The following is a 17,650-nucleotide window of genomic DNA, read 5'->3' on the forward strand; positions in this document are numbered from 1 at the left end:
CGGTTTCTGGTTTGTCGGAGTGCTATCAAGAGTTTGTCAAGTTGAGTGCCTGCGTTATTTTTTTAGGAGCTTGAAAATCAGCCCCATGTTATTCAGCTTGAATTCTTCTCTTGCGAGGCTCAGAGCACACCAGACACACAATCTGCTGTTTGTGCAGAGAATGTGTCAGGAGAGAAAAGAAGAGCACCCACATGCGAGCATCTGCTCGAAAAATCCATCTCACCATTAACCATACAATTGAGTGAAAAAAACATCTGTGCCTGCTATTGCAGATGTAATCATAAAACCCAAATGTAGCAATGGAACAAACTGGAAGAGGGGAAGAGGACAAGAAACAGGAGAGGCACGTAGCTTCAGTGTCAGAAAGGAATAGGTCTAGGTCTGGGCTTCTGCACCGAATACTCCTGCCTTCATGTTCCAAACACGACACTGTCTGTAGGAAACAGCAAGATCGTAAGCAGGGAAATTATGCAAGACAGCTCCAAGGAAGCGATAAACAAGGCAGAGGAATCCCAGACACTGTAAATCAACAGCAAAAAAATACACCTAACTCTGTGTTAGTGGCATTTCAATGTTAAGGCTAATGACTTGGAGTCATGCAGCCAGAGAATGTAGAAGATGGCAAAGCCGAAGGGCCCTCGGAGATCAACTAGTTCAATACCCAGTCTTACTCATGAGGACGCTGAGGCCCAGAGAGGGATGTGACTGCCCAAGGTCATGCAGTTATTTAGGCGCAGATGATTCTGGGTAGTTCTGGGGAAACATTGTTTTTTTCTTTCCAGACTGTCAAGGGAAGGAACACTTCACAAAACTTTACAAATAGCTGAAAACATCAGCTTGAAAGTGTTAACTGCGTTACAACAATATAAATTTATACCTTGATTCTGGGAGTCAAAGCTAATGCTGATTGCCCATCTTTGCCCAAAGTACTGAGGTATAATTCTGCCACTCAGAGTAGAAGAGAGACACCTACTAGATCTCAGCAAGTGACACGGCACATCTGCTTTGCAAACATATCTCAAATGTAAATGTGCCTCTGCATCTGCTGGGCTTCCTGTTTTAAAGTAGTGCACAGTGTTAATCTAAAGGTACAGAGAAAGGGCAACCAACCAGGCCCATGACACCCCATGAAGAATCTGCAGCCAGGAAGTCAGAATAGCTATAGCTTCCAGTTCCGCCTTGAAGTAGCTATATGGCTATGAAGCAAATACAGACCACTGGACTTGAGCCCTCCAAAACCTTTTCTCTTCAGGGAAGAAAAGATAAGAAGGATCAAAAGGAACGGAGGAAATAGAGCAATGTATGGAAGAGATGGTGGGAAGAAGCAGGGTTATGGAGCCTAGAAAATGCCCCTCTTAAATTTGGCTTTGCTTGCATCATTCACTTGATGGCCATTTGTGGCCATTTTCTTTTGTGAAATATCTCTTCAAGTCTTTCGCCCATTTTTTTAAAAACTTTTTTATTTATTTATTACACAGAGATCACAAGTAGGCAGAGAGGCAGTCAGAAAGAGGGGGTGGGAGAAGCAGGCTCCCTGCTGAGCAGAGAGCCCGATGCGGGGCTCGATCCCAGGACCCTGAGATTGTGACCTGAGCTGAAGATGGAGGCTTAACCCACTGAGCCACCCCGGCGCCCCAAGTCTTTCACCCATTTTTATAGGTTGGTTGTTTTCTTAATAATGAATTAGAAGAGGTATTTATATATTCTGGATACAAGTACTTTGTCTGATATAAGTGCTATGAATATTTTCTCCTATTCCAAGGTTTGTCTTTTCATTTGTGTTCTATCTGTGTTCTATTTGTGTTCTATCTGTGAACTTTTGCCTACCCCAAAGTTCAAAGATTGTCTCCTGGTTTTTTCTAGATATTTTAGAGTTTGGAGTTTTACATTTACGTCCATTTAGAATTCATTTACATTTGTTATCTATCTTGAGTTGTTTTACATGTGACATAAGGTAAAAGTTGGTGTTCACTTTTTTTTTTCTGTATTGATATCCAGTTAATCCAGCACTGTTTGGTGAAAAGACTATTTCCCCTCCACTAAATTGCTTTGACACCTTTGATCAATTGACCAACTATGTATGACATCTTCCATTTTTTAACAGATCTATCCTTCAAGGACACAATCAAGGAGGATATAAATCTATGTGTACATTTGCACCAATTATGTCTTAGTGGGGCTCAACTCATGAGGTCTGTCTAGGACTTCACAGTTCTTCCCACAGGTGAAGGAGGGTGGTGGCAATCAAAAAAATTGACAGGAGGCCAATCAGAAAAGTAATTAGAACAGACACATACAATCGGGACAGTCCCTTTCTGCATTTCGTATGCATCACATCATTGATTCTTCAGAACAACCCCGTGAAAAAATAATCAATACGATCCCCATGATTTAAGGTGAAGCTCTGAGAGGTTATCTTATCTAAGGTCACATAGAGCTGGAGGAGCTAGAGTCTAAACCTAGACTCTGATGCCAGATTTGTGCTTTCATTACTCTTTCTGTTGCCCCATTACTTTTGCCTCCAGGAATGCTCGGTGATGGTTCTCACCTGCAGCAGGCTTGTACCATTTCCTTCCATCCCAGCTATTGAGGGCTAGATAATAAAATGGTTACTCTTTGTTAAATATCAAAGGGTTCAGTCTTTTTACATTTATTAACTCAACCATCCCAACTGCCCTAAATGGGTTATATACTATTGTCATCTTCATTTTAATGATGTGGAAACTCAACCTCCATAAGTTTATATAACTTCCCTAGATCACAGAGCTATTAAATAGCACAGCCAGGATCTCAAGCCAGATTTACCTCCCTCCTCCCCAATCTCTTGCTCTTAACCACTACAATACACTGCCTTCTAGACTTCAGGTAGATTGTCCCTGCATGGTTGCACAGGATGAGATAAGGACACTGGTCAATTACTAATGTACTGTCACAGCCCACAACTCACTGGGGGGGAAGGTAATCATCCTTTCCCTGTCAGCACACAGTGACTACTGTGTTTTCCCAATTCTGTTCTGTATGCCCTTGTATAATTTATCACTCAAAGCCATGAGCGGGAGGGGTGAGCAGTTAGGAAGCTCCCACAACAGACTTAGAATTTCCATGGAGCTATCTACTCTCAGAAGATCTAAGGTCCATATTATAAAGCTCTATTCTGCTTTGAACTTCAAGAAGAACAACATAGGCAAAACAATTCATTTTGAGAAGCTGGTGTGACCTAAGCTAACAACAAAGAAGTTATTCAGGCTTTTCCAAATAATTTTTTTTAATATTTAGTCTTTATGGTCTTTAAAAGCTTTTTCACCAGTGCACTCGTACTTGGTGTTTCACAATGTAGCAAGACAAGCAGAAAAATCCTACTATCCCCATTTTATTGGTAAAGAAACCGAGAATCCCATGGAGATAAGGAACTTGTCCAAGTTCACACAGCTAGCATGTAGTGGAGCTAAGACTGAACCCTGAACCCTGAACCCTATGTCCTCTGTTAATCTGTTACTTATTTCCAAATTAAAAGCCACTGATGTAATAATCATTGTTTCTTAATATTATGTCTCAGCATGTTCAGAAGGAGTGTATAGCATCACCAAGTTCTCAAGTATTTTCTTTAATAATTCTTTCCCCAAATTGTAAGCATCCTAGTATCACTCCCTGGACCACTAGGATAGAGACATATGCTCCCATGACCTTTCAAGTGATGTCACTTTAACAAGCTTTTAAAACGGAGTGGACCAAATAAAAAGATTCCTGGGAGGTAGAACATGTTACCTTGAAGAGTAATCAATTATGCGAATGGTTTCCCTGCCTGTTATACCATGGATTATGCTTTCATTTTTCATATTAATGTTCTTTATGTTTTTCAATTAGTCACGGCAAATTTCCTGTCCTTCGCCTTGGCAAGGGCATCTCAGTGGTCCTCAGTGGAGTATTTTCCAAGTTCTGTCTGGTGAATCCTTGATCAAATTCTTCTTGAGGTGCTAACGTGTAATTTTTTGAATGAATGAATGTGTTCCATTTGACACCATCTCGTTCATGTAGGAAATTGCCTATTGAATAAGGATTTGGAAAAATTTGCCTTTCTTTTCTGCAATGGTGCATTGCAAAAAATTATTTTTGCTTAAACATAAAAAAAGAATTAGAACATTAAAGAAAATTACAATTCATCTGATACTTCTTAGTCATTCTAACAGAGAGGGCTTGTAACATGGAGCATACAAAATAGCAGATACTCCATTTCCCCCTGCCAGGTCCTGGCAAAGTGCCTGCCCCTCCTCTGCACTCTATTCCACTGCTCCCCCATATTTCCCATACCATAATACCTAACTATATGCATTTTAATAGCCTGTTTAATAGTTCTTGCTGCGCTCCCCTGAGTATGTGAGACCTTCTAGGACAGGAGTAATGTCTTAATCATGACTGAATCTCTATCTTTTAGCACAGTGCACAGCACAGAAGTAAGTGCTTAGCAAGTAGTGGGCAAACTGAGCCATTTGCCTTTGGAAAACACAGGTACATGCTTGTAAGCTACAGCCGTAGCTCACAAATTAGGTTTTGCTCAGTCTATAATTTAACCGTTCTATTGTATTTCCACAATCCTCTCTGGGTGGGAAAACCAAATAACTTCTCTGCCCTTGAGGATCTTACCATCTAACAAAGCTCTGCCAAATACTACCTTTCTAAAGGCCATGGGGTAGCCTCCCTTCAAAGTACTTTGTCAGGAGCTGCCATTTTCCTTTTCTTTTGATGTGTGGAATGTTCCTTAATATTAGCAAACTCCTTTAAACACTGCTAGGATGGTGCCTCAGAGGTCAAATACTTTGCTTTCACAGGCTGACCAGTCTGCTCTTTGGAAGGACATCAAAATATGGTGGTTGGCGGGGGGGGGAAGCTCTTTCTCAGACCGGTTTTCTTATATTTTATAGTATTTTTGGCTGGGGGGTGCACTATAGAAACTCCAACCCAAGGCCTATCCACAATTATATCTTTGGTCTTCACCAGAGGATAATTTAAATTTCTTTACACTCCAGTTCCTTTCCTAGTATCATTTTATGATTTGGGGGAGGGTAGGAGGAGAGAGCCTCTGTGGACTCCAAGTCTCCCTAAAGAACCTGTATCCTTACTGCTGAAAGCCTTCATTCTTATTAATAATTCTTGCAGTCACCAGAGTAGAGAGTTCTAAGAGAAAATGCCATTATTTGTTCAAACTTTAGGTTAATTAAGCCAAACAAATGATATAAAAGTAGATCTAAAAATACCTCTAATTTTTATGCATTATGCAAATAAATGAATACAAATCATATCCACTGAGTGAATGCTTACTTGACTTGAGATACAACTAAACTGCAAAAGACCTGAAAAAGCACCTATGAGGTCTCTCCTTCCAGATAAGTCTTGAAGTGATACTCGTTGCTAGTGGAATAACATGTGGAAACCATCAGAGGAATAATAGAGTTGAAGCATTGTAAAAAGCTTAAGAGAATGTCTGTTTTCCTCAGATTAACTTTTTAAATTAACATATAATGTATTATTTGTTTCAGGGGTACAGGTCTGTGATTCATCAGTCTTACACAATTCACAGCGCTCACCGTAGCACATACCCTCCTCAATGTCCATCACCCCGCCACCCCCTCCCTCCCACCCCCTGCCCCTCCAGGAACCTTCAGTTTTTTTCCTGAGATCAAGAGTCTCTTATGGTTTGTCTCCCTCTCTGGTTTCATCCTGTCTCATTTTTCCCTCCCTTCACCTGTGATCTTCTGTCTTGTTTCTCAAATTCCACATATCAGTGAGATCATATGATAATTGTCTTCCTCTGATTGACTTATTTTGCTTAGCATAATACCCTAGTTCCATCCACATCATTGCAAATGGCCAGATTTCATTTTTGTTGGCTGCATAATATTCCTGTGTGTGTGTGTGTGTGTGTGTGTGTGTGTGTGTGTGTGGTGTGTGTGTGTGTGTTTATACACACAGTCTTCTTTATCCATTCATCTGTTGATGGACATCTAGGCTCTTTCCATAGTTTGGCTACTGTGGACATTGCGGCTATAAACATTGGGGTGCACGTGCCCCTTCGGATCACTACATTTGTATCTTTAGGGTAAATACCCAGTAGTGCAGTTATAGGATCATAGGGTAGCTCTATTTTTAACTTCTTGAGGAACCTCCATATGGTTTGCCAGAGTGGCTGCACCAGCTTGCCTTCCCACCACAAGGAGGGTTCTCCTTTTTCCACATCCTCACTAACACCTGTCATTTCCTGACTTGTTAATCTTAGCCATTCTGACTGGTGTGAGGTGGTATCTCATTGAGGTTTTGATTTGTATTTCCCTGATGCTGTTTCTTCAGCTTTAGTACAATGTACAGTCAGTATAGTTTGGTACGATATAGGATGATCTGCCCTTCTCCAGAGTGCTCCAGGAAGCAAAAATGCCAATAACCCTCAGTTACCCATTCTTGCGACCTAATATACCAACAAGAAAAGTTCCTTCCTATGGCTAAAGAACACTTTTCCTGATTTGATATAATTTCAGTTCCTTTCATTGTGATGTTCTGTTGCAAAGAGTATAACAGATCCCTATTCCTATTGTGGAAATTTTTCATGCCCTTTAAAACCACAAATAAGGTGACTCTGATCCTCATAATTTTGACTAGACAAAAATCTATTTAGTTCATCCCATTCTCATTCCCTTTAATTTTACTTCTTTAATACTATTTAAAGATCTAAAGGACAACAGCTCCAGAATCTACTTTCTCTGTTCCTGGTTCCCAGAACTACTGGAAACTGATACAAACTAGATTCTCCACCCACAAAGTCATTATACCATGTCTACAACTGTACATAAATAATTAACTTGCTTGAAAAAAGAAAACAGATACACATAGAATCCTGGAGAGAGGCAGATTCTGTGTGTGTGTGTGTGTGTGTGTGTGTGTGTGTGTGTGTGTGTTTTCTAAAGATTTTATTTATTTATTTATTTGACAGACAGAGATCACAAGTAGGCAGAGAGGCAGGCAGGGAGAGAGGAGGAAGCAGGCTCCCCAGTGTGCAGAGAGCCCGATGCGGTACTCGATCCCAGGACCCTGGGATCATGACCTGAGCCGAAGGCAGAGGCTTTAACCCATTGAGCCACCCCGGTGTCCCTGAAGTAGACAATTTTGAAAATGAACAAGAAATTAAGGGACGTTAATTTAGAGATATAAATTTGATGGCCAAAAAACAGGATTTTTCAGATTCCTAGAGAAAGGCCCACCAGACTATCAGTTGGAGTGCTCACCAGACAGAAAGTTCAACAGTACTACACAGATGTCATAGAGAAGAAAAGAGGGAAGTCAGGTTTATGTTTTGTGTGATGTTGGGTAAGTCTCTTAATCTCTGTTATTCCATAGTAAACACTTCTTGGAATGGTGTTCCAGTTGACAATTCTCCTTCCTCTGAGAATGGCCTCAATATGTAGGGATGATAGGCCACCAGTGCTTGTATTAATACTTTGAGATCCTGATCCCTTTGCCATGGTTGTTGCTCCATGGGTAGGCACAGGATCCAAATCAAGTAAATAAGATTCTTTCTTTCAGGATTATAAATATTTAACAGAAAGGCACAGTGTATTTTTTGCAGTTTGGTGTCCAGTCCTTATTTCATTCTGCCTAGCCCATTTGCAGTAAGTTCTTTGCATGTCTTTAACTTGACATTAATTTCCTTCAGGGCAAGATCTTTGTCATATATCCCTCTACAAGGTAACAGAGAAATTATTTTATATTGATGTAAATATTCATTAGTTTGATTATGGTGGTGAATTCATGAGTGTATACCTATATCAAAAATCATCCATTTTTGTACTTTGTGTACTTTAAACAAGTACAGAATGTTATATACCAATTAAACCTCAATAAACCTAAAAAAAATGTTATGGAATCCCATTGGAAGGAACAATTAATCCTGACTGACGTAAATATGGGAGAGATTTGTTTTAGATAACAATGTTTTATGGTTTTCTAGCCAGCTATGAGGACTTTGTGTCCCTCGGAGTGTCCTCTTCTAAAGGAAACTTCTCTTTCCATAGTCCCTGCTAATGAAAGTGTCATTAGGCTGCTTCTTCAGTAAGGGATGCTACTTACTGTATTATCAATGGACCACCTGACCTAAGGATGGCTAATCCCATTAGGTCATTAGATAGAACAAACTCTTTCCAACCAGAAATTGATTGGATAATAAGATAATCTTGTTACATAATCTTGCAAAAGAAAATGTTGGGAATGAAGAGAAAGAATTCAAGATGCCAGGAGAGAGAGAGAGAGAGAGAGAGAGCACACTGCATTAACGATGACACCTTGGGGGTGCCTAGGTGGCTCAGTGAGTTAAGCCTCTGCCTTCAGCTCAGTTCATGATCTCAGGGTCCTGGGATCAAGCCCCACATCCAGCTCTCTGCTCAGCGGGAAGCCTGCTTCCCCCTTTCTCTCTCTGCCTGCCTCTCTGCCTACTTGTGATCTTTGACAAATAAATAAAATCTTTAAAAAAACAAAAAACAATGACATCTTGGTGGCCCAAACAGAGCATCACACCAGTTACTATGGCAGCTTACAATAACTCTATGATTTAGGGTAACCTGAGTGAGACTATAACTTCCTTTTTTTTAAATTTTAATTTAATTCTATTTTGTTCAGTGTTCCAAAACTCAATGTTTATGCACCACATCCAGTGTTCCATGCAATAGGTGCCCTCCTTAATATCCACCACCAGGCCCACCCAACCCTCCACCCCTCTCCTCTCCAAAACCCTGTTTGTTTCTAATGAGTCCACAGTCTCTCATGGTTCATCTCCCCTTCAAATTTCCCCCAATTCACTTCTCCTCTCCATCTCCCAAAGTCCTCAGTGTTATTCTTTACGCTCTGCAAGTAAGTGAAACTTTATGCTAATTGACTGTCTCTGCTTGACTTATTTCACTCAGCATAATCTCCTTCAGTCCCGTCTATGTTGATACAAAAGTTGAGTATTCATCCTTTCGGATGTAGGCATAATACTCCATTGTGTACATGAACCATATCTTCTTTATCCATTGATCTGTTGAAGGGCATCTTAGCTCTTTCCACAGTTTGGTGACTGAGGCCATTGCTGCTATGATCATTGGGGTACAGATGGCCCTTCTTTTTGCTACATCTGTATCTTTGGGGTAAATACCCAGTAGTGCAATTGCAGAGTCATAGGGTAGCTCTATTTTTAATTTCTTAAGGAATCTCCAAACTGTTTTCCAAAGTGGCTGCACCAACTTTGTAAGAGTGTAAAGGGTCCCCCTTTCTCCACATCCTCTCCAACACTTGTTGTTTACTGTCTTGTTAATTTTGACCATTCTAACTGGTGTAAGGTGGTATCTCAATGTGATTTTTATTTGAATCTCCCTGATGGCTAGTGATGATGAACATTTTTTCATGTGCCTCTTAGCCATTTGTATGTCTTCTTTGGAAAAGTGTGTGTTCATGTCTTCTGCCCATTTTTATTTATTTATCTATTTGACAGAGAGAGATCACAAGTAGGCTGAGAGGCAGGCAGAGAGAGAGGAAAGGGAAGCAGACTCCCTGCTGGGCAGAGAGCTCGATGTGGGACTCGATCCCAGGACCCTGGGATCATGACCTGAGCCGAAGGCAGAGGCCCTAACCCACTGAGCCACCCAGGTGCCCTCTGCCCATTTTTTGATGTGATTATCTGTTTTGTGTGTGTTGAGTTTGAGGAGTTCTTTATAGATCTTGGATATCAGCCCTTTGTCTGTACTGTCATTTGCAAATATCTTCTCCTGTTCTGTGTGTTGCCTCTTTGTTCTGTTGACTATTTCCTTTGCTGTGAAAAAGCTTTTGATCTTGATGAAGTCCCAAAAGTTCATTTTTGCTTTTGTTTCCTTTGCCTTTGCAGGCATATCTTGAAAGAAGTTGCTGTGGCCAGTGTCGAAGAAGTTACTGCCTATTTTCCCCTCTAGGAGTTCGATAGATTCCTGCCTCATGTTGAGGTATTTCATCCATTTTGAGTTTATCTTTGTGTATGGTGTAAGAGAATGGTTGAGTTTCATTCTTCTACACGTAGCTATCCAATTTTCCAACACCATGTATTGAAGAGACTTTTTTCCACTGTGTATTTTTTCCTGCTTTGTCGAAGTTTATTTGACCATAGAATTGAGGGTCCATATCTGGGCTCTCTACTCTGTTCCACTGGTCTATGTGAGACTATAACTTTCTAATTAAAATACTTGAATTATCCCAGCTTAGCATTACATTGGCAAGATGTCCACCTGGGTCAGGAGCAGCACAGGACCTGATTAAACTTCTCCCTCTTGCCATTCCCACTTCTTGCCAAATAAGAACAATTTTTTACCAGTATCAAAGGTACTGGTAACTTACAGCATTAAAGAAATCTGCCCCAACTGATGCTGCACATCATTAGTTCCAAGCAAGTTGTTTTAAACCACTTTCAGAGTAGATGTTCCAAATTTACCTGTTTGGGTATGAAACAGTTTTATTCCTTTTTTTTGCCAGGGGGATGGTGGTAGACAATACTGGATATTCTCTGTTTGCCCCTTAGGATCCACTTTCTGTCTTTCTCTGCCCTTCTTTAAGCCTTGGTAAATTGACATCATTGAGTGGCTCATCCAGGCTCCCTTGTTATTTGGCTTCCATTTGGGTTTAGCCCATGGGAAGCTGTAGTAGAATATTGGAGAGAGGGAGGAGGAAGAGTTGGCAGGGGTGCTGTTGGGCAGGGCCTGTGTTTTTCTACCTAAGGCTACACTCACTATATTCCAGTAATAGTTGCCTTCCACATCCCTTAGGCTTAGGGATGATAATGGCTTCCAAGGCTCCCACCATTGCTAAAATCTATGATGCTTCACAATTACTTATTTGTTACCTTGCCTTTAAATTCTTTTATTAAACTCTTTTCAAATACGATTTTTGAATATGTCATCTATTTCTAGTGGGATCCTGACACAGGGGACTAATGAACTTTAACTGTGTAAGTGTGGAACACCAATGAAGCTTTTCTTTTCTATAAACCTTCTAAGTGACAGTAAGGGCCAGCATGCACTTCCTATTCTAGACACAAAGAATCTGTTTGTCATTGTATCTTTTACCTCTAACACAGAACATGGCATAGAGTAGGTGTTCATCAAAAGTGTACCAAAAGATAATTGTTAATGAATAAATGAATTTAAAGCAATGTGAATTCTGCAATTAATGCTTGGATAAAGGTTTTCTGATATTTTACATGAACTATTCTAATTTGTGACAGAAAACAAACAGTGAGCAACCTTGGTAGTAATTTAAGGAATGCAAATTAAAACTGCAATGCTATAACATTCTGCACCTATTAAATAAACACATTTAAATTATACCACCAGATTCTGGTATTGTAGCAAAACTGTATATTCAAATACTGCAGGTAGTCATATAAATTGGCAGAGCCCATTTGAAAATCAATATGGCAATATGTCTTTAGGACAGTAATCCTAAGGTTATAATTGAGAAGCAAAAAGCCATATGCACAAAGATGGTCAATGAAGCAACACCTGTAACATCGGCAAAATGCCCAACGTGCATTTCAGTGCGTTAACCTAATGGAGCCCTCTGCTCCCCCCAAAAACGTGTTTCCTGTCGAGCTGGCAACAAAAGAGAGAAGAGTTCCACATATAAAAAGAAAGAGGAAATTTGGACACATAAACACGTATAGAGAGAAGACAATGTGAAGACACAGGGAGAAGGTGACCATTTACAAGCCATGGAGAGAGATGTGGAGTGGATCCTTCCCTCATGTCTTTTAGAAGGAACCAACCCTGCCAATACCATGATCTTGGAGAACTATTAGAAAATAAATCTGTTGTTTAAGTCACCCATTCTCTGGTATTTTGTTATGGCAGCCCTAACAAACTAATACGAAAGCAAAATTCAAAACTGTGAGTGCACTATAACTATTAAAATATAGATAAACGTCAATGGACAAAGACAAAAAGTGAATGTGCAAATCCAAAATGTCCTAATTAGTTATGGTAGTGGGATATGTGTGATTCCTTTATCTTGTCAAATACTGCAATAGCTACATTTGTCCAGTTAAAAAAAAAATTGCCACAGGGAGGGAAAAATGTATGCTAGAAGTTTATTTTAGCAGCATTTATGAAACGCAGACTTAATGGCAGTAGACTATGTACCTATGATTGAAGGTATCCTATTTTCTCCCTCTCGTTCTCTTTCACACAATTTCAGTAGCTTTGCATGCTGTACTTGTGTAGTCACTTGTAAGTGATGATCTGTTGAATGACTAAAACATGGGAAATTAACTTGGGCATTGTACCTAATAACTTTTTTTTCTCCTGAGGAATACAACTTTATTCCTTTCTCCTGAGGAATAGGCTGGAAACACTTGAAAACTTCATGCTGTTGAACCGTGGTGCTACAGCTAGACCTCTGTTCCTGCTTAGCAACAATTTTGCCCATCTCTAGAGAATCTTGGCTGGCTCTCTGCTTCTTCGGGCCTCTCCTTTCAACACCTGGGGTCATCTGCTGCTGTACCTATAGAGTCAGCCTTTGCAAACCAAATCTGACCTTGGGCAGGGGAATGTAAACAAGACCTGGACATTTTGGCAAGGTGCCTTACCGTGAGTGCACCTTTAACCTTGTGTCACACCCGTCTCTCATAATTGGGTGTTGTCTTATTTGTGCTTGAACCTCTATATTAATAATGTATCAAGTACTTCGGCCCTCTCAGAGGCCCCTGTCTTATTCTTTCAAGTACTCAGAGTTCAGTTTCTGAGCCTCAATCTACAGTTTATAATCCTGCTACCTGCAGGAATTTCTATCCCCTTTGGTCACCCTAATCCTGGAATTGCCCCTAGCTCTAATAACTACCACCAAACCCACATGAGGACTATGTGCATGTGAAAAAAACTTCTCTATTCTTAAAATGCACATGCATGAGTTCCATGTTCTCTTCTCTGGGAGTGGAGCCCATGAATCTGCATTTTATAGGTTTTCCAGGTTATTCTGAAAAACACTCAAGTTCAAGAACAATTGTGGTTCACAGCAGCTGGAAAGATCTTCCCAAAATTCAAATCTGACACCCTCTCTGCTTTCAAACCTTCCATTTATCATTACTTCTATATTTAAGTCCAAAATGCATAAGATAGTTTTGCAAGGTCTTCCAGGACCTGACAGCTGTCTGCTTGTCCACCCTCATGTCGTTCTGCTCCCTGTTGCTCCAGTGATACTCAGCTGCTTCAAGGTTTCTGTACCTACCACAGTGCTGTAAGCATCCATGCCTCTGCCGAGGCCCTGTCTTCTTGGTGAACATCTGTTCTTCAAAACCCTTCTCGTGTACCCTGTACCAATACTGTAAAGCCTTTACAAACAACAGACACACACACACACACACACACACACACACACACATAGTTAATTGCTCTTTTTCCATCCTTACTGTGTATTTCATTCTGTTGTGGCATTTAGCCCAGAAAAACTGCATTTCTCTTATTTATTTTTATAACTCTTCTATTCATCTCCTATCACTACTCTATGCTCCACTAGGCTGTGAGTTCTTAGAGGGCAAGGACACTGTCTTAATAATTTCCATACTCAGAGTACCTTACACATAACGGGTGTCATAAGTATTGACTAGAACTCATTTGCACTCTTTTAAAGCATCCAGATTCCAGATCAGGGAAACTCTTTCTGTTACAATAGTCAATTTTATGTGTCAATTTAACTAGCCATGGGATGCCTGGATTAAATGTTATTTCTGGGTGTGTCTGTGAGGGTGTCTATGGATGATATTAGAATTTGAATCAGTGGACTCTGTAGATTGCCCTCCCGAGTGGGGGTGGGAATCATCCAGTCCTATCTATTCAAGACCGGAATAGAACAAAAGGTAAAGGAAGGAGGAATTCAACCCTTTTTCTTTCTGCCTGGTTGCTTGAGCTGGGACATGGATTTTCTCCTGCCTTCGGTGCTCCTTGTTCCCAGGCCTCTAGGCTCAGACTGGCATCTACAGCATTGACATCTCTGGTTCTCAGACCTTTGGACTTGGACTGAATTACACCACTGTGTCTCCAGATTACAGATGGCAGAGTGTGAGACTTCTTAGCCTTCATGATTGCATGAGCCAATTCCCTATAGTAATGTCTCCAGATTATCTTTCAGGAGAGATATATATCATCCTATTGTTTTTGTTTCTCTGGGGAACCCTGACTAATAAACTCATGATGTACTGATCCAGGAACAATTTCTGACTTTGGTTTATTTTTCAAGTCCCACTTTTGGTAACAGCGTATCTCTTTGCACCTCTATTATTGTGATTATTATGCTCTGCTAAACATCACAGTTAACTGAGGACCTATAGTTTTACTCAACATTATGTGTTCAATGACTGCCTCCTACTAGGTGCTCACTAGTTAGCCATTGAATTAATAACTGACCACAGACATGATGTTCTTTTGCAAAGGTCATGAAATCTCATTTAATTAGAAACCTAGAAATGGTTTCCTTTACTCAGCAAAGACTGTAAATGGTATATGATATTGATTCTATTCTTTTTAGATTGAACTATGACATTGATTTTAAAGTGTTTTGCTTCCTCTTGTCAATTCTTGATTAGATGGCTCAGCATAATCCATCATTTTAGTATTTGATCATTCTGAAAATTAATTAGTTAGTTCCAAGTCTTCATAGAAAACAGGTTACCATTCAGGAAGCACAAATAACTCTGATTCAAAAAGTGATGTCTTTAGATGTTATGGGGTGCTCTTGAAAAGACTGAGATAAAATATTAAATTTCATTTAACTTGTCTCACACTGAAACGTACTTTGGGATAGAAGTACTTTGGAAAGGAAGAAGGTGAGAAGGAAGATAATTAGCATTCCTTGATTTCCTACTGTTTTTACTGCAACACAACAATATAGGTGTTATTGTCCCTTTGAATGTTAAGGACAATGCAGCTATGATACCAATTCCTATTTCAGAAATGCAAAAAAGGAAGTTACAGAATATGAAGTATTCTGTATGAAGGAAGTTACAGAATATGAAGTTACAGAATTTGATAGTATTTCTATCACTCAACTCAAGCAGAAGAGGAAGGATTCAAATCCAAGTCTGACAGCCACTAAGACCATATATGCATTTTCCAGTAAACTAACTGCATCATCTATCTTAGAGTTGTTAAGCCTTTCCCAGTAGCAAGATAAACAATGAAAATAAACTGTTAGATAAAACCTTTGCCACAGAGAGATTAATACCTGATCTTTTATATGCGTTTCCAACTTTCAGTCTGTGCTGTTCATTCAACAAATAGGTATTGAGAGGTTCTCCTTGTGTAAGCCACTGTGATGGTAGCTGGGGGTACAGCAAGTTCAGAGACTAGCATAGTCTCTGCATTCAAGGCATATACATTTGAGAGGGAGACTTTGAAAAATAATTACAAAGCAAATCATTCATCACTATTTTCAATAAATGCTACAAAGGAGAAGAACAGGATGCTGTGGATCATAGAGATGGGCCTGACCTACTCTGGATGTCAGAGAAAGTTTCTCTGAATGTATCTTTTAGAAGTAAGATTTGGTGGGTGCCAAAGAGTTGACCTGGCAAGGAGTTGACCAGGCAAAGGATGGACAGAGAGTTATGGACAGTGGGAACAGCGTGTGAAGATCTTTTGAAGCAAGAAAGAACATAGAGTTTTAGAAGAACTGAAAGAATATAAAAAGACAGAGAAGAGTAGGCACAGAACAAAGATTTTCATCCTCAGCCTTCGCAGTGCTAAGCTTCTCCAAGTCAGCACTGGGTGCAGGAAACTAAGGTGAAGAATATGCCCACACTCAGTTGCAAGGAAGACAGGGACAAGTGGTGAGATGAGCAGTAAAGTGGGTACATGCCACAGTTCATTTAGCCTGGAAGACAACCCAACATGGCAAAGAATTCCAGGCCCTTCACTCCTGAGTCATCGACACCGTCCTGTGTTGCCAGTGAACATAAAGGCTCTGCTCTTGTATCTGAGATGAGAGCTGCCCAACTTCCTTCTCATGATGCCAATTTTTTAAACTACTCCATGTATCTACCACCTGAACTAACCCTAGAGGGTTATCCCGCCTTGCTTTGAGCAAAGTAAACTGTTCTTCAGAAGTTTTCTATTCCTATTTCTTTTCATGACTATTTTCTATAGAAGTCATGAATGATAGCTGCAATCTCTTGGGGCAACGTTTAGTGTAAAAAAGACATAATTCAGTGAAGAATTGTATTGTTTTCTGAGTCTCAGTGCCCTAGACAAGAAGGAAGACAATAACGGGCTGGTTTATGAGGATTATAGTATAAGTTGAAGCTGATCAAATCCTCAGGAAAGTCATCTAGAAAGAATGTGTTTGAGTAAATTAAAGTTGTAAGTCAAGGCCCAATAGTAGAACAAAATGTGGAGCATTTCAGGCCAACCAGTTCCCAATTTTTATTCTTGAAAAGTAATGTAAAATGATCATTATAAATGAAGAAACATGACATGAGTAATCATTTTTCTTAAAATTCAAGAGGAAAATTAATTCAAATATTGCTCTACTTGAAGTGCACAATTAGCAAAGCTTTGGAATGGCCCCAAGTGACAGCTTCAATCTTAGCTCTTCAAATAAAAGCCAACATATTTTTAGACAGAAGAACTGACTAAGATATAAGTGGCTTGCAGTTAAAGTAATTGCATATCTGGTGTGGTAAGTGAATTATAGAAGTGACAAATGCTGTACTTAAATAATTTCAGGCAAACAACATCTCCCTTCTGCACAGAACAAATTCAAAAGAGCAGAAGTCAGTAAAAACATCTGCCTCATTTATTCCGTTCTTGCCTACATGGCTGAGGCCCAGTTCCCAGTTTGAGCTGGAGTTACCCAAGCACACACTATGGGCAAAAATGCCCTCCAACCACCATCCTGAAATCAGTGGATATGTCAAGACTGATTTCTAGCAGCAGTCAGCTTACTGTCCTTAAATGTGAAAAAATGGTGAAAGTATCTCTAAATGTACAACATTTAACCTTGACAAAAACTTTTCTTCCTGTTTCAATGGAAAAGGACTCCACTGTCCAGGAAATGTGAAGAACACCACTCTGCCTGGAATGCTTGTCATTGCCAGCTCTCCATGTGGGCATCCTTTCTGTCCTTCAAGGCCCAATCAAATTCTACTTCTGCCTTCAACCCTTGTCACAGTGAATTTCCCCTTCCCTTGCTTTCTATAATCCTGGGTTATATATGCTGGTGCTTGTCATTCTGCATTCTTTTAGCTATGCAAGAATCCATCTCTCTTCCTAAATAATTTGCTAAGTCATAAGGTCCTAGAAGACAGGTACCATGATCCCAACTCCGCCACCAATGTCTGAAAGAGTTTTGAGCACACAGTGTTGTTTAATAAGGGCTTTTTAAATTAGATACCAGAATTTAAAATCTTGCTTAAGCCAATCATTCTGAGAATTATGAGGTAATACTTTGAAAACAGGTTGCATCAACATGTGTAGTGAAGAAACTATTTCTAAACTATTCAGCTGCCCCCTTAGTCGGAAACTACTCAGCCATGATCCAAGTATGCCACAGTGAAAACCAAGGGGTTCAAATCCCTGAGTCTCTGTTAATCATCTTCTTCTAGAAGGTTCCTAGCTACTGTGTT

At 39.9% G+C, this 17,650-nt stretch overlaps 1 protein-coding gene across 1 annotated transcript in view; it reads left to right on the forward strand.

Annotated features, from left to right (window-relative positions):
- The window catches only part of LOC309856642 (uncharacterized protein), a gene marked incomplete at its 5' end in the record, with an annotated part of 240,178 nt that overhangs the window by 64,599 nt on the left and 157,929 nt on the right, over positions 1–17,650 (forward strand). The gene's annotated exons all lie outside the window — the stretch shown is intronic.

The sequence above is a fragment of the Mustela nivalis genome (genome assembly GCF_964662115.1).
Source record: "Mustela nivalis genome assembly, chromosome: X".
Classification (NCBI taxonomy): domain Eukaryota; kingdom Metazoa; phylum Chordata; class Mammalia; order Carnivora; family Mustelidae; genus Mustela; species Mustela nivalis.